We start from the raw sequence: 22,026 nt of genomic DNA on the forward strand, positions 1-22,026 counted from the left end.
CCTGTAGTTCCAGTTACTCAGGAGGCTGAGGCCCGAGAATCAGTCGAACCAGGGAGGTGGAGGTTGCAGTGAGATGAAACCCCACCACTACACTCCAGCCTGGGTGACAGAGTGAGACTCCATCTCAAAAAAGAAAAAAAAAAAAAGTTTCCTTTAGAAATATTTTAAAACTCCTACCTAGACACAACAGTGTAATTAAAATAATAATTCATCATAATCAAATAAAAGTGAGGATCATTTAGCACTGAAAATCTGTTGAGGTAATCTACTCAATTATGAGCTGAAGGAGAACAAAATCATAAGATTATCTAAAATAATGGAGAAAAGACATATTACAAAAACAAAAGTGGTTGTAATAAAAGGTCTAAACAGTAGAAATAAAGCCTACCTAAACTAAATAACGAAAAGTAAACATCATACTTTATGGAAAAATGTTAATTCACTTGCAAACAAGAGAATACCTGGTATCATTTCTTATAAATGATAAATGCAAAACTGGAAGCTCTGGGTTGTCAAGTAAATAAAGCAAGAAGAAATTAGTATGAGATATGAAAAGTAAAGGTTAATAGTTTTCAATGTTTGTGGATGAAATAAAGATCAATGTAGAATAGTTACTGTACCAGCAAATAGCAAAACTAATAAAAGTTGCAACAAGTTTGCCAGTTATGAGAGCAACATAAAAATATTGCTAGGAAATAAAATAGAGTAAGATGTGTTAGCATATACATATTTATAAATATACATTGTTATATAATTATAAATAACGTAATTTCTGTGTAATATCAACTAACAGTGATTCAGTTAAGAAATAACATGTAAATTTTTTATTAAAATATTAAAGTTGTGCTAAATACTAAAAACTGAATAATTTGAGATATGTATAACGTCTATTAGTGGTTCAAAGCAATCTATTTAATTTAAATTTCAATCAAAATTCTAAATACATTTTTGAGACACTAATTATTAATCTAAAATTAATATGAAGGACTACAACTCTGCAAATATTCAGATCAACTTTAAATATTAAAATCAAAGTAGATCATACTAATTGCAAAAGGTGGCAGCAAACAATACTTATATTAGAGAAAATGAGTGAAAACTACATTTTCAGGGAGAGAGTGAAAACTGAGGTGGATAAAGCATACTTAAAAATGATCCCCTAAGTGCCCCTAAAAATAAACTCTAAGAGAAATAAACAAACAAAAATAGATTTTAGTATATAACTATTAAATATTTATGGTCAACAAAAATTATCAGATAAAAATTAACAAATGGATAATAGACTGAGAAGTTATTCATGATGTCTGTAATTTGCAAATGATTAGTATACAATTAATCTCTGAAAATGAACAAACCAAGTAGAACAAAGGACACATGAGATGATAATAATTTTTATAACAAAAATTATTATGAATGGCTAAAATGCTTACGAAAATATACTCAAGCACAATTGAATTCAGAAATATATAAAATTTGAGTAAGATTCTGTGTAAGAGGTATGAGGTTGACCAAAATGAGCAAGTCATATAATAACAATTTTTAAACACTGAGGAAGCAGCAGTCTTAATGAATTGCTAATAGGTGTGTAAAGAGATACAGCAATTCTAAGGCATCATCAAAACTATGCAGGGAACGTAAATGCTTATACATCTTGCCTGTAAATACAGAGAAAATCTAAAATTGAATCATAAAGAGGTATGTTAGAGGAGGTTTGCCACTTAGTTATCCTAAATTAAGGAAACAGATAATTTTGTGAGGTGCAACTGATGCCTGTGTAGACTAGTTTACAAGAGGCAGAAATGAGAAACTAGACGCAGCTAAGAAATCGTGAATAAATCTTAAAAACATCCTATGGACAAAGAGTAAGAAACAAATCAAGTTTGATGACACAACATCTACATAAATTAAAACACATGCTTAGAGATTTCTTCTGTAATGTAGTGTGAAAATATTCATGACAAACATTCCTGCTAAAATAAACTAAAAAAAAGCTTGTGTTAGAAAAGGTCGTAGTTCCGCTGAAATAAACAGAATGAGCAGTCTTAAGATTCTATAGTGTGGAAACCACTGAGATTTCAGCTGATCATCTGCAGTCACTTTTTGATCTAAGGGCATTAGCTGACTCTGGGTGCCATCAAAAGGTTAAAAATTTTGAGTAAAGTCTTTGAATTTAGATTACTCCCCACAATGCAATATTAGTAGTCCTGGAATGTTCAAAAACCACCACCTACTATGTTAGGATATGTGGTAGGCAGAATAATGGCCCTCCATTAAGTCTACACCCTGACCTCTGAAACCTGTGAACATTTTACCGAACATGCATAAGGGAATTTGCAGATGTGATTATAGGTATAGACCTTGCAACAAGTACATTATCCTGGATTATACACATGGGCCCAATATAATCACATGAAATCTCCAAATTGAGAAACATTCTTGGATCATAAGATGTATGAGATGAAAAAATAAGTAGATATTTGAAGTATTGGAAGAACATGATATTACTGCCTTTGAAAATGAAAGAAGGCCATGAGTCATGGAGTACAGCAACCTCTAGATCCTGGGAAAGGCTATAGACAGTAGCCAACAAGGAATTTATGTCTTTGGTCCTACAACCTCACAGAGCTGAATTCTGCTAACAATCCAACTAATCTTGAAACATTCCCCTGGAGCCTCTAGAGAAAATTGAACCCCACAGACACCTCAGTATTTGTCTGGTGAAACCTGTGTTGGACTTTCAGACTCCTGACCTACTGAAATGCAAGCTAAAAAATGTGTTGTTCAAGCCACTAAATTTGTGGTTGTTTGTAATGGCAACAATAGAAAACTGATACTAATACAGAGAATATTCAGTTGATCATTTTTAATGTGTTTCAGGACTGTGCTAACTTTGCACATCAGTTTCATTTTTTAGAACTATAATGCATGTACATTCTAGAGTTTTCTAATAAACTATTTAAATGAGTGACTACTGGAATATATATTTAAAGACACAATGCATCATTTCAATTTACAGGAACCAGAAGATTCAAATTTTTGCAGTGTTTATTATAGAAAGCATTTTAACTAAATCTTGGTGATTAAACTGATGCTAGGCTATGTATAATACACTCAATATCCAACAGCAATGAATGCAAAAGGTGGGGGGATTTTGTGGAAAAAAAATAGATTTCTCATTTTTATATGCAAAGTTATTAGAAAAGGGTCTAGACTGTGCAAGTACAATTAATATTTTAATCATGCATTATTTTAATGTCAATTATAAAGCTGCTTGAATAATATGATTCATATGAAAAAAAGGGGAAGAGAAATAAAAAAAGATTTAATTCAATACTTTTTATTTTATACCACTAAAAACTTTAAAAGGATGTTAATGGTTAATCAACACAAATTTAATGTCTATCATTTTAATCTGACTAGGCAGTTATTTTAATGACTGTCATTATCACAACATCTCTCTGTCAATATGAGATCTGTAACAGGCAATACAACTCTCTTAATGTGATGCTTCAGAGAGTGAATGCCTTATATAGATTCAAATTTCTGATGAAATCTGTATAAATGGTAGCTCACGGTGTTTAATAATCTGTTTCTTTTTGTACTTAACATGTACTAAAAAGCACCATTCTTATAAAGGTCTTTTATTTCTGGCTCTGTATATTTTACTTCTTGTCAAGCTATCTATTATTCATGCCTAAGTCTGGTGCATAACTCTTACTACAGTTCCTAAGCTCAATACACTAAATGGTGACTTAGTGGTCTCAAAGAGTTAACGTAGTTCCCTCAGCATCTAATTTAGTACATGAGAGTGACTTGGGTACTGATGATGAGCTAGCTCAATGTAAATGATAGAGAATCAGTCATCTTGTGAAAGCAGCGGTTAAATACACTTTAATTGAGATTCTTGTTACAAGTGGGAAGTTTTAAAAGTGCTGATGAATTAAGAATTCCATTTAGAGTCAGAGTTAATGTTTGGCTATAGGGCTAATGTCTAGGGTATATTTAAGGCACCAGGAGAGCGGATGCAGACATAAGTAGGAATAATTCATGCATCTGATGGAAAGTTGGACTAGATGACTTTAAAGTCCTTTTTAACTCTGGCAGTGCATGATTCTATGCATATTAGAAATCTAGCCCTGGAACAAATATGCATGAGCAGTCACACTATAAAATCAGAGCATAAAGAGGAAACTATAAAAATAACCAGAGTGTGGGGGTAGATGGACAGTTAAAGTAAGAGTCCTGCTTTGAATCAAGGATTTAAAATAACTATGAAATGCTTTGATTTGAATGTCTTTTGACTAGTGGTTTACAGGTTTTTAGGATGAAGACTTGTCTTAACAGCTAATTTTATTATCTCCTAAGATGAAAATATTGTATAATGATAAAATGTCATGCTTTTAAATGATTTTGAATGTTGTTAATACTCATATGTATAATGTATTGTTTATTCAGTCATCAGCCAACTAGGCTGAGTATACATCTGGGTTTAGAGAAATAGCTCTGTGGGCCTATAGGAGTCCAGGGTCACAGATCATGAACCACTTCTTTAAAGTATAATTTCTTAAGAATGCAAATTTCTTAATAATTGAGATTGGTTCTTCAGATGAAATGTAGAGGTAAGTCTGAAGTTCCTAGGGGCATGACATATTCTGAATGAATATGTTCTGAATGAAAAGAACACACATACGTGAAACTCAACAACCGGAGAAGATAGCTAATATGATATGTTTCTTATAACACATTTGCGAGAAACAGTGTGAAGAGCTTCATTTTTAACCTCACAAAATCTTAAGAATCATTATTACGATAATTTTACAGATGCCAAAAAATAAGAGAGATGTTAAATAACTTGATTAATGATAAATTGATTTCAACTGCAATCTGTCTGTTCCCACATTGTGTTCCTTTCATTAAATAATGATTCCTATAACACACAGTGAAGTAAAACGAATATTGGAAAATCTACATTAATACATTGGAAAACTTATTTTATTTACAAACACATGAAGTTTAAATTGTCAGCTTTCAGTATACTTTTGGTAATATAAGGCTTTTGATTTTTTTCATATCAGATAGTAATCTCTTTGTTATTTCTAGTAATTTATATAACACTTTCCATTTGCAAGCAGGGATTATTTTACACATTTTAAAGCACTAAATTATCACACTGACACTTGAAATTAGAAGCTCATTCCTTCTTCATTTCACACATGAAGTTTGTCATGTGTGGCATAAAGAGTTGTTAAATGATGACATTTTCTACCTCTTATATGTAATAAGTGGCAGAACTCAGAATTTGAACTTAGGTAGTCTAATTCTGAAGTCAGCTATCATACTTTTTTACTTGTTGCTTTAAATTATCACACAGAACGCTTGATCAAATAGTAAAAATTTGCCTAAGAGCATACCTAAAAAGAAATGGAAAAGGCTGGTTTCCAATAAATCCTGTTTAACACCATCTGGCTTTGTGATCAAGGGCTATGTAGTGGCTTGCATTGGATTAAAATTTTACAATTCTCAAGTAATTTCATATACATTATAACATTTAATTGCAACTTGTTGAGAGTGATATGTCTCCAATTACAATAACTAAACTAAAACTAATAGAGACAAGGTCTCACTATTACAAAGTAGCAGACCTTCTCAGTTGGCAGGATTTATTCCCACTGAAATCTTCAATACATCAGATAAGTTACATAAATATTATCTCAGCTATTTTATACATTTTGATATCTCTGAGATTTGCAATTCTAAATTTGGGGTTATTTGAAATGAAAAACTTTTGGAAGAACGGGTTTGACTGAATGTTCTGGGGCACCAAGTGTTCCAAAATAAAACAAGCAGTAAAATTAATGACATAACTACATATATACAGATGTGACAACAGTAAGATCTACATTAAAGTGTAAGTTTTCACAGATTTACTTTGTCCCCCTCCTTTACCCTGGCCAATTCCTACACACACTGGCCTTCTAAGAAAACGTAATTGTTTTGGTAACTAGACTTTGATGAATTAATAGTGCAATTAGTGGAGATATGAAATCAGGAAGCCGAGAGAGGCAAAAAATCTATGCCTGAAGGAAATTAAAAAAAAAAAAAAGGATTTAAGACGGAAGAAGACACTAAAGATGGCCATTAGAATAGGAATAAGGCAGGAATGTGAGAGAACAACAGACAGAGGAGACAGGTATCTATCCAGCAGATAGAGGAAAGATTTTTGAGATACAGCTGAGAGAGACAAGAAAAAAGGAGATATGACTATCTTCTCTGAAAAATAATTTTGAGGGAAGAGAGAGAAAAGATTCACAGTTGTTCATAAATGCTTTGGAAGTTTAAGATGTGCGTGTAGATGTAAGTTTGTGCATGCAGGATTACAGTATTTTTTATGATTTTACGTGCTTTTTGTAACACGTGACAATTTTTGAGCTTACCTTAAACCTAAACCTAGGTTTGTTTTATTTCTGTTAAAATTATGATGGGTATGGCAAGAGAAGATAGTTAGGAGTTGCTCTAATTTGTTCTGTCATCTGTGTCTACTGGTCTCTTGATATCTTTGCTTCCCTGGAGAGCAGTAGAATTGCCATGAAATTTTTTCCCAGTATACTGCAGAGATAAATAAATCCTCTAAATTCATATTCTTGCTTTCAAAGTATATTGCTTTGTGATTAAATATTGTTTCATATTCCCAGTCAACCAAACAGTGCAACTGTAAAGATTGTTCAGTATGCAAGATGCTAACCTGGTTTCAGTCTTTACTAATTGCAAGGCAGGGGCACTACTTTGTCTCCTTTTGATAAGGAAGGTGTAATATCTTGTGTACAGGGAACAAATTGACCTTGTTAATGCTATAGTTAATTAAATGAGGATCATAACTGAATGCCAGTTTGCACTAAAAAAAAATGCTTTGCCACCTTCTGAGATTCATTTAAGAACAACTGAGACAGTCAATGTGTAGGTGTTTATGGGCTCTACATTAGGTTATTGCAAGTGTTCTATTAGCAATTACTGGCTTTCATATTCTGCTTATGAAGAGTCTTAAGTTTTCATCTTTGTTGATGTGCATATTATTTAATATTACAGAAGGTATGCTGAGTATGGATTTAAAAGCTACTTTGCATTCAAATGACCCGTGACAACTAAGTGGTGGATGTTAGAATAGCTTCTCAGAAAAACTACACATACTACAATATAGAGCATAAACATTTGCCATTTGCAAGGTGTCCTACTGGTGAAAATAGTGAATATGTATGTTTTCATCCTAAGCAATATTTGCATAAGTCGCTACAGCTTTGTTCTCTAAGATTTTTGCCTATTAGCGCTAAATAAGGATGAATAATTTATATTATTTTGTTTAGGAACCCTGCTGCCTCTTTCTATAGAGAGTACATGTTTATGATAATTTTGGAGACTAGATTCTCACTTTAAGAGGTATTGAACTTTGTCTTGAGCAGGCAGATTTTGTCACGAGTCATGCACAACACAATTGTATCAAAGAAAGATGATAAGAAGGTTACAGCTAAGAAGTAGTTTCTGAAATCAGTCTTAAAAATGCATTAAATGTTCAACTGTGGCTTGTTGGTGAGCAAACTGTGTACCAAGTTCCCATATAACTGTCCCCAAAATGAGCAAGAAGTACCACTTTGGCTTTCATGTCCACTCAGAAATTTGATCTTTTCCACTATTATACAGAGAGCTGAAAGCAATGTTAAATGTGTTTAAATATAACTCGTGAATTGTGGGGTGACAAAAAGATGCTCAAAATCTTTTGAACTATTTCTATCACTAAACTTTCTAACATTTCTACTTTCCCTTACATATTAATTAATGTAATCAAAATGTCATCTGGCCTGGAGAATGAGTCAGATTAGTCTAAATCATTCTTAACTATTGAATATGCTCTGAAATATTACTGGTCAAAGTTTATTCCTCTAGGAGAACTCCCTTCCAAGGGTTTTTGTTTGTTTTGTTTTGTTTTGTTTTTTAAAATCCTATCTTATGGTTTTGTAGTATAAACCTATAGTTTCCAGGGTCACTGTCATGCTTTGAGCAAACAAAGAAATAGAGCCGGGGCTTCTCAGTGTCTCAGCCAAGAAGTGACACTTGTGGCTTTTGCTTAAACCCTGTCAACTGAAACTATCCACATTAACCTGACTAATTGAAAGACTGGAAATTTTTGTCTTCTGAGTATCCAAGAAGGAAAGGAGAAATGAATATTGATGAGAGTTGGTAATTGCTTCCACAGGTAGAAGGGCATCATTCTTAATTATGAACAGATCTCAATAAAATTGCATATGATCTTTGCTCATTGTTATCTAAGTTCATTGGTCTTCAGAGCTTTTGAGCCCACAGATCTAAGTTCTATATAATTAGGAAATCTTGGTTTTCTTATTAACTTCCTTGGGATACTTAGATCCTGTTAATTCCTAGTTATTGAAAAGTTGATTCAACAATTCAATCTCTAAAATGCTTTGCTTTCAGTGTCACTGGAAATAGGAGATACAGTCAGAACATTTCTGGCAGAAAATTCATATGAGAACCGATTTCATATTAGGACATGTGTAAGAGGACAAAACAGATGTCTATCATCATTAACTGCTAACATTTGATGAGCACCTACTGAGTGTTTGTCATTTTAAGAAGCCTCCTATAGTGGTAGGAAGTTTTACAAGCTTCTAAGCTATATGTATATATATAGCTTAGAGAGAGAGAGAGAGAGAGATAGCTTATATATATATATATATACACACACACACAGATATACGTGTGTGTGTGTGTGTGTTTGTGTGTGTGTGTGTGTGTGTGTGTGTGTGAAATGTACATTTTTAGGCCAGGGATTCTTGGCTTGGATATGTGAAACTTTATAGAGCCCAAATGGGCTTTGGTGGGGTGTATGAAAGCTTTAAATTGTATGTACAACTGTGTAGGTATATGTATTTGTGCATTTTTTATAAAGAATTATTGGTCCAAAAAAAAAGATTAGAAATGGTGATTTAGGAGAACATCTTAATTTTGCATTCAGGAGCATAGGAGCAATACAGAGAAATGTGATATGAAGTAAAAAATGTGAATGCTTATAAACATCTTAGTTTTCCAGCTTCTATGTTCGATGTTCTATTTTTTAAGTAATCATTTTAAGGTTAATATGTACTCAAGATATCGTTTTTAAGCTTGAGGCTTGACATTATCAATTAGGGTCCTAAGATCCAAAAATATACTCCTCAAGTTTTCTGTTTTGTTGTGTTTTAAACCCAGTGATAAACAGTTTGCTTTTGGGTTACAACTATTTGTTTTATATTTTCTCCTGAGTGGTTGACTTATATCCTCAAGATAAATTTAGCAGTATTGTCATTGCGCATGAATATATTGAAATGAAGAAAAATATGTTCACATATATTTTAGGTTGTTTTAAAAATAAAGCATTTTAATACAATTATTTTTGTATTCTTTTATTATTAAAAGGTTCTAAATTTTCTATGAACAATTTAGGAATAAAACATATGAGATGATCAGTAAGACTTCCTTGGATAACTAATAAGACAACATTTGTGAATTTGTAATAGTAAATTACATTTAGTCTTTTAAAAACCCAGAAACTGGGTTCAAAAAAATACTACAACGTATAGATAGGAATAAGGAATTTTAACACATTTTCTCTTCAAGTGATTTTTTCTTTACAGAACCTCTATTCTTCAGTTCTTGCAGCTTTATATCAGTCTGTGATTACTTTTCTTTGGCCAAATCCTACAAAGCATGGAAAAGCCTTAATTTTCAGTGTTACATCCCTGCTTTTGTTCCCAGCATGCTACTACTTTTTAAATCTTATCTTTTGCAAAATAAGTATGGCCATTACAGCTGCTTTGGATTCAGATTGACTAGTTTATGTAAATCCTCATCAGACATAAGAGAAGCAAAGATAATATTTTAGGGAACATGGTGAAGGAATGACATATAGGTAAACAAATGCATTTGGACAAAAAATTATTGATAGGTTAAAAAAAGAACTGAAAGTAAAAGTCTATTTCTAATTTAATTATTTTACTTTTTCTGAAATATATTTTTCTTTTAACCACAATTATTTCCAGAAAATAAAATATGAAACTCTCATCTAATCTAAAGGTGACAACACTCAGATATGTGTCTCTTTGGAGGTAGGCTGGTCATTATTACAACAGCTGTGTCAAAAGCCAGAGCCATTTACCCGTGTTCAGAGAACATTGTCTAGTTTTATAATTAGAAAATAAAGATTGATGAAAAGATTATCTTTAAGGCATATCTTGCCTTTTATTCCAATATATTCTATGGTAGTTACTAACAATAAAATGGTATGCTATACGAGTTTCTCTGTATCTCTAACTTGGTGTTCTGTACTGGATGCAGCCTGAATCCATTTTTTAATAACAAAAAATATAACAGGATTTAAGTACACAAATATACCTCCCTCTCCTATGAATGGAAATCTAAGAGCTTGGTATCTTGCTGGCTTCAAAACTGTGGGATAATTTTGTCCCTTTTGTTACAATATGTATAACAAACTATGTTGAAATATGTATCTATAGTGCAAACATTTTTCATGTGCGGTAGACAGTTGAATATAACAACTGAAATATGAAATTGTATTAGCTCATTCTGGTTATTTCATGAGGTAATTCAGCGTGACCCTATCAGATAATAATAGCCAAAAGTGAAAAACTTCACCATGCTGAATGAAACAACACATTATATCCTTCCCTCCCTAACACATGCTCACTGTCTCAGTCCATTTTTGTTGCTATCGCAGAATACCTAAGACTGGGTAATTTAGAAAGAAAGAGGTTTGTTTTGGTTCACAGTTCTGGAGGCTGAGAAGGTCGAGATTGGATGGCTGTATCTGGTTGGCTTCTGGTAAGTATCCCATTCATGTGGCACACAAATAAGAGTGCTGGTTATAAGAATCAAAATAGTGAACAAAAGGAAAAACCTTAAGTAATGAGAAGATTTAAATAATAAAACACTTTGAAAGAAATGAAAAGACAATTAAGGCCTAAAGAAACAACATTGTTATGGGAGATGAGGCTACAAAATAAATGAATTAATAACAATGAAAGCTTCACATACTACAGTTATCATCTCCTTTAAGTGGAATAGAAAAGCATTTGCAGTGGATGGAAATTAACAACGATAAAACTGAGTATAGGATAATACCACTTTGCAGCATCTGTTGTCACTTGGCACAAAATGAGCAATTCCTTTATATAAGGAGGTAATTGTCCAAACAACAAATGTTAGATTTCTAATTTAAGCCAATGAATAAGAAAATAAGAACAGAACAATGAACCACAGTAATTTACCTTCAATATCAAGACTATGTCCTTCTTTTAGACTTACTGCTTCCCACTTAACTGAGGCAACCCATAAGGTTTTCGTTAAGACACAGCACCAAGTTACTTCAATGTTATTTGTGGGAAATTTAAGATATTTAAAATTGTAGTGGTATTTTTAATGTTTTGTTTACTTCGAGAATTATTTATGAGATTATGTATGTTATGAATGCTCTGCATTTATCTATGTTTCACATATTTACTATTTTTAAATCTTTAAATCCTGTAACTATATATATATATATACACACACACACATACATTATAGAAAAATATAATTAATTTGTTTGACCAAATTAATTAGATTTTAAACCAAAATGTTATTTTTATTTTTGGAAAAAATATAATTAAAAATCTATTCTAACCTCTAAATGTATTTTTCTCATTAGATTACAAATTTCTTATGGGGAAAATATTAAATTTTTTTCTTTTTTAGCTTTAGGCACTGGTCAGTATATAGTAGCTGCTTACTAATTGTTTTAAAATAGAATTAGAGAAAACAAAAATGCCTCAGGAGATAAAGTTCCTCTCATCTTACAAACTACAATTATTGGCCATTTCCAGAGGTGAACTTTATTACAAGCTTTTAGTAGTACCCTTGGAAAGCTCCTCATTGATCTTCTTATCTCTCATGGATTAAATTGTTGGTTTGAGACCTCGATATTTATAACATAGCCAGGAACTTCAACACTCCCTTGAGTGTCCTACAGGCATCTTAAATTAAGCATACTTAAAATTAAACTTGTCCAGTATTTCCCAAATTAGATGTCACTATCATTTACTTAATCCAGATTCCTGGCAATATCTTTAAATGTTCCATTCTTTTAATTCTCATATTTAAATTCTAATGACTCTGCCTACCAATGATCTTTCAAATCCATCCACTTATTTTCATTATCTATTCTTTTATCTTGTTTTTTTTTTTTTAACATATCTCACTTAGCTTGCTTCAATAGCATGTCCAACTTGAACTTTGACTTTTCATTGTAAAACCTAGGTTCCTATTGTTAATTCCCCAGGTGATCATGTAACAGGTACTGGTGAACCTTATACTCAAAATTCTGGTGACTGTATGGCTGTTTCAAGAGACACTGTAAAACTTCCCTTAAGTTATGTTGGGCAAGCAGTGGAGCGATATTGAGGATCATTTCCCTTATGTGTTGACGTTCAAGTTTATTTACGTGTCTCTTTTATGATAAACACTAATTCTGACTGAATCATGAACAGAAGTTAAATAAAATCTTACTGACATTTTTGAACTCAGGTTGTAAGAAAACCTATTGAAGTAATAATTTCTTACCAACAAATTCCTCTATATCCATTGCTTCCAACTATATAGCACAGCCCCCTAAGGTCAAGAAAAATACAAAAATAAAAATGAAATTTTAGATATAGAATGGGGGCTTTAAAGTACTTGAAGTTACAAAAAAAGTATGGGTCAATACAATTATTTGAAACAATACAGACAGTATTTTGAGAACACAAAAGTATTAGGACTCAGCTGTTATAAAAATGGAAATATAAATGAATTCAGTAATAATGTCTCAAATTACAATATTATATCCTTATCATTATGGCGTAAACAACCATCTCAGTAAACAGGGTCAAGATAACGTATAAATGTTAAGATAAGTAAACATCAAATAAGAATCGATACAAAATTTAAAAAATAAATTCTATGTTGGATATTTTCTATCAAATTTTTTATTGATGACACTGAATAATTGGAATATGATGACCTACATATCCATGACACGAAGGCCTTGATATGCTGTTTTTTTGAGATAGCATAATTAGAAATAAAGAGCAAACAGAAACAGAAAATTGTCTGAGATAATCAATGGGTCAGCATTCTATAGCCTAGTCGAAAACAAAACAAAAAAAAAATTGAATTGAAAACCCAATGCTATGAAATACCTTTATAAAACCAAAATTGAGGATTTTCTGTTTTGTTTTGTTTTGTTTTTTTCCCAAGGAGGAAAAATCTGATCCTTCTAAGTATAGCCTCCTTTTCCCTTAGGAATCATATCCATTCTATGTCTTTGCAATAACTCGCACATGCACATACACATACACACACAAACACACACAAACACACCCATATCCATTACAAACCTCTCATCCCACTGGAAGACAAAGAAACAATTGGAGTCTGACTTAAAACTTTGTGCTGGCATCATGAGAGTATCAAGTGACCTGTCTTAAACTTATGTGCATTTAAATGTGCATTTCCACAAGTTGTTACATGCTATATGCTATTTCAACAGATCTTACTCCCTCTAATTTGGATTCTTCACTTTACCTTAAAAATGTATCTTAATAATAAACAGTGAAGGATGTTATTCAGAGAGACAAAAGTGGACACTTTTAATACATTACTTCAGATGTTTAATTTAGTGTTTCTCTATGGACTCTGAATACTCAAGTTGCATGAGTCACATACATGAAGCAAATATGATCAAAGGGACAGAAAATATCTCAATATACAGCCTGATCCATGATGGAAAATACACTTTGATGATGTTGACAATTCCTGAAGCTCCATGAATGCTAATTGAATTGAATTTGGATAAATACTTTTTTTAGATTTTTAATTTCTTCTAATGAACTTTGGTAAAAAGTGTTTTTATGAGTTTTTTTCATTTTATCTGGCTTTGCAACTTCATTGCATATAGATATTTAGCATATATTTTTATTAATTTTAAAACAGCTACAGATATGCAGACATGAAACATATTTTCTTGCTTAATATCATTAAGAAATTATTCCTTTTTTGCTTCTTTATTATTTTTGGATTTGGGAGAATTGCATTGTACCTATAGATCAATCTGGAAATAGTAAACTGTTTACAATATAAAATCTTTCAGTGCAGGACATGGTTTATTCCTCCAGTTATTCAAGCGTTACTCAATTTCTTTCAATAACATTTTATAATTAGCAATGTAGATGACTTGCATATCTTACATTAGATTATTTGTAAGGTTTTAATGTTCTTAAGATTTTAAATAGAATTATTTATTACCATTCATAGTCTTATTTTGGTTACTGGTATTTACACATACTATTATTTTTTTGTACAGATACCCTGTTGAATTTACTTATTAATTCTAATAAGTATACTGATTATTTTTAGATTTTCAACATATACAATCATTTGCCTATGAATAATGATAGTATTTTATTTCTATATTTTGTGGATACCATTTTGTTATCTCTGGCTTGACCTCATTTCTGTTAAGAAATCAGTTGTCAGTCTTGATGAAGTGCTTTAAAAATAATTTTTTAAAAATTTCTCTTGAATTTATTCTTTCTATGAGCAATATTGGGTATTTCTAGTGCTTACAGAATCCGTGGTTTGATGTCTTTCAATTTCTGGATGATTTTTGGTCATTATCTTATTAAGCATTTTTTTTTATCCCCTCTGTCTCCTTTTCTGAGATGTCGAGTAATTGAATGTTCAATCTTTTCACCATGTTCCATATTATCTCTGGGAGCTTTCCTATATTCTGTTTGTGCTGAAGCTTGATTATTTCAATCTTATTTATCTTTTAGTTTTCTAACCATTGACTTATCTTCAGCTCATTTAATCTGTTGTTTTATTCATTTACTGAATTCTTATCTTTATTGTATTTTTCAGTTCTAGAATGTCACTTAATTTTATGGTTTTAAATTATCTGCAAAAATTTGTATTATTATTTAACTTCTTAAGTATTATACTCTCAATAATTTAAAATATCTATCTGATTATGTCAATACTTGGATTTTGTGTAGGGTTTGTTTTCCGTTTTCTTTCCTTTATCTGTTTGTTATATATCGTTTCACTTTCTAGTATGCCTGATAAATTATGATGAAAACTGGACATTTCTTGTGAAAATGGAAATGAGAAGTAATATAAATTCTGCTTGATAGTATCTTTCCACAAAAAGGATTTACTTTCTCTTGTGTTCAACAATTAGGGTAGCTATAGTTCATAGAGATTAGAGATTGCGATATCCATAGATATTTTAAATATTATTGAGAAGTACGCTATGTAGTTCACCCTTAGTTCAAACCAAAGATCTCTGTGTAATTCAGTTGAAAGCCTTTTCTCCCCATCAAAGATGGGGAAAGGACAGAGAGAAAACGTTCCCTGATGAGTGAAAGTGCTTAGTCTCACAGGCAAATCTTTATGCTCAGCCTCTCACAACTGCTGTCTCCTACCACTTTAGAATCAGAAGTCGCCTCAACAAAAATCTTGAAGCAGGTTCACTTTTCTGTACTTCCCTCTCAGTTTTTGGCTCCTCTAGTGTTCTCTAAATTGGCAATATTTTGTTATAAGTTACATATCTTTTCAGGAAGAGGGATGCGCTGCAACAAGATAATTCAGAATTAGTGGAATAGAACATGTGAGACTAAGTCTCAGAATCCATGATGTCTGTAAAAAGTGTCTATAAGAAAAAGAAATTTTAGCAAAACCCATGACAAAAAGGAATGTAAAAACACTTCTTATGAAAGAAAACGGCAGGATATGGAAAAACTATTCATCAGAATGTTGACTAACTAATTAATATAACAAAAATAATCAGAATGTCTGTGGCTAGTTGAAAATCTACTGGCTAGATGGATTTCTCTCATTCTATTCTACTCAATAATTGTTCATTTTAAATCTACTTAGTATCAATAACATAAAACAATAGGTCTCACTAGAAAATTTTAGCTTACAATTTATTCAATAATTATAAGAGTATAAGTAGGTTTTATTAAGGACAATTATAGCAATATATAAGCAAAGTAAAGGTACTGACCAGTTGTTCCTCATGAAGGCTGTCTTCCTGGTTTGCCTTCGCATTCACACATGGCTTTTCCTCTGTGTTTGTACAGAGAAAGAGAGAGAGAGAGAGAAAGTGTGAGCTCTCGTGTCTCTTTTATAAGAACACTAATCCTATCAGATGAATGCCCTACCCTTATGATCTACTTAACTTTAATTACAATACTATAAGCCCTGTCTCCAAACATAGTCACATTGGAGGTTAGGCTTTCACATATAAATTTTGGGGGAACATAATTTAGTCCATAGCAAAATACTCCTATTAACAGGTATATATACTTTCAGCAACTGATAAATGACACATGGAATATGGTATAGAGGAAAATAATGATTACAAGACCTATTTTCAAAGCTTAAGGGAAATAAAAATCCCTAATCTTGAATTCATGCTTAAAAAATGATTTTACCAACCTCTGATGAGCAAACATTACCCTCTCTCTTTCTCTCTCTCTCTATACATACATACATATATATATATATATATATATGAAATGATGATTTGGTGCTTCCAGCAACAGCAAATGATTTAGACAGTGAGTCTGTAATACTTTAAATTTACCTTTTGACCGGTTTCACTACCCAAACATAAATAGGGCATGTTGCCCTAGAGCAGTGTTACTTGCTTTTGATTCTGTAAACTTTTGATGCTATAATTCTTGGATACAAGGTCAAGAAACTAAGAGGTCCTCTGAGCCTTTCTAGATCATTGCCTTTTTCTTCAGGAACAGGGCTTTAATTTCTGATCAATTCAGTTCAGACACAATGACCCCTTTGAGATGTAACTCATGTTCCCCTCTAGTTTTGTTCAGTGTTTGGTTATGTTCTTCTTCAGACTATGCTAGAGTAGGAATCTTTCCGTCAGGGGCTAAGCTGATGACATATGGGGAATCAAAACCCAAGATGATATTCCTTCCTTGTGAATATAAGCATAGCTTCCTAATATGGAGCATCAGAAAGAGTAGTAGGCAGAGGGTACAGTTTTATTTACATGACAGTTTCTAAAAGATATGATAGAATTTCATCTAGGAATTATATTCAGTGAATTTTATTGACAAAAATAAAAGGATTATAAGAAGGCATAAATATCATTAGAGAAAAGAAACCATTAAAAACAGTTGATGAAAATCAGAGTATTGAAAATAATACTTTTATGACCCTGGCAGAGTTAAAGTCTGGTTAGCAGGTCCCTGTGAATCAGAGCTCATAACACAAAAGCTTTCCCATGGCAGGGACCAGCTTCAGTTTTAAGAGCACAGACAATTCAAAAGGCTTCTAATTTTCATTTGTGGAGCTGACAAAGCATTCTGTTTCTTAACTGGAAAAGCCGTGAGCCTGAGTTTTCAGTTTTTAAATATTTTGTATTTGTTGTTTTCCCCATCATTCTTAACTCACTCACATCAGATGAATATCTCAATATGAAGGGAAAAAATTGATACGTTTATAGTACAAATGATATCACATAATTAACACAAAAGAAGCCTTAGTCATGAGTGGGAGATGAATTGAGCCATAATAGTGTGGTGAGTGCTTATAATTTGATGCTGTGTTGGCATTGATTTTGAAGCAGGTTTAGCTTTCTAGTGCCAAAAGCAGGGTTCAGTTACCTACATCATACCCAAAAGGATCAAGCTGGTGGCCAGAGATAAGAGCATGGAGAATCTGTCCCACCTGGCAGATTGCACTCTCCACTGTTCCTGCTGTGTACATCCCAGGATCTGTAAGTGCTAAAAACTTTTAACTTTTCATGTTATGGTTGTGTCACTGAAGGCTGTCAATGATCCCTGTTATTGACTCCTGACAGCAAAGCTACCCAAAGAAACCATGCAGGTGTTTTCTCGTCTAGGTCTCCGGTGTTTTCGGGGGGACAGTAGCTACCAGGTAAGTTGATGAGAAAAACTCAAAGAGTTTCATTTAAAACTAATACAAAGCGATGTAAAAAGTGTTATTTAGAATTCTGATAAACCTTTTTTTTTCTGGGGTAGTGTTATGGTTTTTATAAATATACACATATCTAAAATATTGATAGAAGTTAAGAATATAGGATATTATTTGAAAATTCATGAAACATGGTTGGACTGCTTTTTGTAAACTACGATACAGGAAATTAGCCCGTGTCATGCACAATAACCCTCTCATATGCATTTTTTTTTTTTTTTTTTTGCTTCCTAAACTAGATATTTCTGCAAAACACTGATATGCTATTTGGTTATATACTTTATTGTAAAGACTTTACTTTTCATATTATAGTATGATTAAAGTATGCATTCACTTTTAAGATCTCAAATAAATTAATATAAATATGTTTTAACAATATATAGTATATAAATATGATGAATCATGGCTTTAGTTGTGTTGACTTATGCAGTTTGTATCTAATATCCATTCACTGTTCTAGTATGCATACAGGATACTGCGTTACATTTATTTGTCATGGCTCTTTAGGCTTCAATTGTTGTTGCAGTTTCTCATGCTTTTCTTGTTTTTGATTATCTTGACAGTTTTAAGGAGTACTGGTCAAGTGTTTTATAAGACGACCCTCTACTGGAACTTGTCTGAGGTTGTTTTTCATGATTAGATTGGGAGCATGGGTTTTTGGTAGGAATACTATCACAAGGTAAAGAGCCATGTTCATCACGTTATATCAAGAGTACATGTTGCCAACATGATTATCACGGTTTACAGTGGCCCCTGTCACCTGACTGAAGTATTATTTGTTAGGTTTCTCCATGCCAAAGTTACTATTTTCCCCAATTTCCATGCTGTACTCTGGAAGAACTCACTATATGCAGCTAGCTTATGCTTAACCTCTCTCCTTGAGGATGAAGTGTCCACATAAATTATTTGGAGCTCTTCTGTAAGAGATATTTATCTGTTCTTCATTAATTCATTTATTCAACCATATATTTATATTACTATGAGCTCATGGATATTTGTTTTGAGTTTGGATTATAACTCCAATACTATTTATTTTATTGTTCAAATATATCCAGCTTTTGTCACTGACAGCTCTCTCAGTTGTCTTCTGTGTTCCTTTAGTACAACCCCATCAGTTTAGACTTTTTCTTTTCCCTGTACTTAATTTCTGGAGCTACAAGATGCTCTGGGCTCATCTTGTATATTCTCTCACCCAGTCCTAGATTCAGCTATTTCTCTGAGGATCTCTGCTTCCTTTTATTGGAGAATAGTATTAGAAACCAAGATCTGGGTAGTAGGTATGCTTTTTTTGCTAGTGGGATGTTATTGCTTATAGACTTTCTGAACTAACAGATCAAGATCGTTTATGTGTTTATACTGGCCAATGTATACACACAAATGTATAAATATTTCCATGTGTAAACATAGGCTCCCATACTAAGCTACTCATGAGTTTATACTGATGGCTCTAACCCTAATATATTACCATGTGTATCATTCTAGACTCTTCCCCTTGACTCTATATTCCCACTCCAAACATGAGAAACCTGACTTGTACCATTTATCATTCATTCAATTAAGTCTTCAATTCCAGTATTTTTGTATACTGGTATCGAAATTTTTACCCCTACTACTGTGGGACATAACATTATCGACTAAAGCGTGGTGATTATGTTTTCCCTTTAACCTCACAGACTCCATTCATTTCCCAAATTACTTATGTAAGCACCTTTTAATTTTACCCTTTTTACTGAGGTTGTTCAATACATGTCTAATACAGTTATATGCCCCTGTCACTGTCTGCACATTTTCCTGAGATCAGCAACCTCCTAAATGAGCTTTTCCTTAATTTGCATATACTAAGGTTCACTTTTAGTGCTGTAAATTTTATGGGTTTGAAGAATGTAGGGTGGTGTTGTCTGTCTTTGCAATGGCATACAAAATAGTTTTACTGTCCTAGAAATCCTCTGTGTTTTACCTATTTGATGCTCCTTTGTTACATCAATTAAAGTGGCACTCTCATAGTTTTGGTCACACTTGACTAAGCACACAGCTCTTTGATAAGACCTTTTAAATGTGTCTCTTTTGTCTTCAAATATGTTGGAATAAATGGAAATTTAAACTTTTGTTTATTCTTTATCACATTATAGCTGTCAGGCTTAATCAGTTTCAAGAGACTTTTAGGAAATGCAAAAATATAACTATATTTTCACTTTATTAGAATATAATGAAAATTATTCTGTAACAATTTTATTCCCAATATCACTGTGTTCTTTCATTTAGTAATTTAAAAATGCCAAATATTTCTTAAATTATTAAGAATTTCCTTTTTTCCTATTTCATGAATGATTCACAGTCAGGTGTTCACTTGGGTAGCAAAGTGTTCATAGTAATTGGAAATGTGCTTATAATTGCCAATGAACTATATCTGATCAGTGTAGATTATAAGAAGCAATAGAGATTAAAAAAGGCACAAGCAATAGAGAAGTTCATACAAGTCTAAGATTGATCCATTATTGCTTTGCTATAAAAGTCAAAGAAAAGCCAAACAAGAATGCAATAATTTTATCAAATTATGAAGATAAATGAGAAAAATTGGCTGAGAACATATCATAGAATTTTGAAATTTGGATGCTATATATGTCATTGAGCAGTATGTTTTCAGTTGCATATAGAGAAAGAAAGCAGATTGCTAAGGAAAGCAGAGTGTTTGCTAAATGTTAGCAAACATTATTGAGAAGTTGGAGATGGTGTCTTGAATATTTAATAACATTTAAGAAAATACTTTTTTTTTTTCTGGTAGGGCTTTTTATTTCTTTTCCTTCCAACTTTTATGTTATGTTCAGGGGGTACATGTGCAGGATTGTTACATGGGTAAATTGCATGTCACTAGGGTTTAGTGTAGAAATGATTTAATCATCCAGGTAGTAAGCACAGTATTTGATTAGGTGGTTTTGGATCCTCACTCTCGAGATCATTATGAAAATTTAAGTTTTAATGACTTATTGGATTTTAGATTTCCATGGGGCCTGAAGGCCCTTTGTTTTGGCCATTTTCTGCCCTTTGTAATGGGTATATTTACCCAATGCTGGTGCCCCCATTGCATCTGGGATGTAACTAACTTGCTTTTGATTTCACAGGGTTATAGGCCAAAGAGACTTTGGACTTTTGAGTTAGTGCTGAAATGAGTTACAACTTTGGGGGACTGTTGGGAAGGCATGATTGGTTTTGCATTGTGAGAACATGAAATTTGGAAGGGGCCAGAGGTGGAATGACATGGTTTGGCTGTGTCCCCACCCAAATCTCATCTTGAATTGTAGCTTCCATAATTCCCATGTGTCATGGGAGGGACCCAATGTGGGGTAATTGAATCCTGGGGGAGGGTCTTTCCTGTGCTGTATTCATCGTAGTGAATAAGTCTCACATGATCTGATGGCCTTATAGAGGGGAGTTTCCCTGCACATGCCTTCCTTGCCTGCTGCCATGTGAGACATGACTTTGCTCCTCCTTTGCCCTCCACAATGATTGTGAGGACTCCCCAGCCACGTGGAACTGTGAGTCCATTAAACCTCTTTTCTTTTATAAATTACCTCCTCTTGGGTGTGTCATTATTAGCAGCATAAGAACATACTAACACAGTGTCTTTATAGTAGAACAATATATATTCCTCCTAGCCAGGACAATCAGACAAGAGAAAGAAATAAAAGGCATCAAATGGGAATATAGGAATTCAAACTATCTCTTTTTACAGATGATATTACTCTATACTTAGGAAACCCTACAGTATCTGCACAAAGACTCCTAGAACTTATAAACAACTTCAGTCAAGTTTCAGGATGCAACATTAATGTACAAAAATTAGTAACATTTCTGTATACCAATAATGTCCCAGCTGAAAGCCAAATCAATAACACTATCCCATTCACAATAGCAACCAAAAGAAAA

This window comes from Colobus angolensis, unplaced genomic scaffold, assembly GCF_000951035.1.
Source record: "Colobus angolensis palliatus isolate OR3802 unplaced genomic scaffold, Cang.pa_1.0 Scaffold23, whole genome shotgun sequence".
Taxonomy (NCBI): Eukaryota; Metazoa; Chordata; class Mammalia; order Primates; family Cercopithecidae; genus Colobus; species Colobus angolensis.